The sequence below is a fragment of the Aplysia californica genome, unplaced genomic scaffold (genome assembly GCF_000002075.1).
Source record: "Aplysia californica isolate F4 #8 unplaced genomic scaffold, AplCal3.0 scaffold00679, whole genome shotgun sequence".
In the NCBI taxonomy this organism is placed as follows: domain Eukaryota; kingdom Metazoa; phylum Mollusca; class Gastropoda; order Aplysiida; family Aplysiidae; genus Aplysia; species Aplysia californica.
In genome coordinates, this window is record NW_004797949.1 from 426,371 (window position 1) to 426,984 (window position 614).

Below are 614 nucleotides of genomic sequence, written 5' to 3' on the forward strand. Positions count from 1 at the left end.
AGAGAGAGAGGGAGAGAGAGAGAGAGAGTTGTAAGTATGTGTGTATGACAGGAGGTGGTAGTTGGAGTGGTGCTTGCGAAATTGATGTACGCTATACAAGTTTTCCCCCTTCTCTCCCGCTTGTCCTTCGCCCCCCGAGTCGTGCACTCTTGAATAGCACCCCCAGCCCCGAAAATCCTGGGTCCATCGTCCCTCCTTTCTCTTTTTGAAGTCTCCCATCGAGTTTCGTTTTGCAGCCCCCCAGTAAGACCTCCACACCTTAGAAACTTCCCATCTTTTTTCTTTTTTTTTCTACCCCTTTGGAAGCCCCGAGCTGTCATTAATTATGTATGAGAAAATCTCACAATAGATTTCACCCCTCTGGGAACCTGTTACAAGGTTTCCCGGCCATCTCATTGGTCGTTCCGCTGGTAAAGGGGCGGAGCTAAACACTTGTCGTAGCGTTCCGTACGCGCGCTGTCTAACAACTCGTTGATAGTTTTCGCCCTCTGCCGTTCCCTGGTCCCCCGCTTCCAATCAATGCGAGCTTGTACACACGAGACGGGAGGAAAAAGAGAGGGGGGAGAGTGCTGGAACGAAAGAGGGGAAATACCTCCGACGGAAAACAAAAAGAA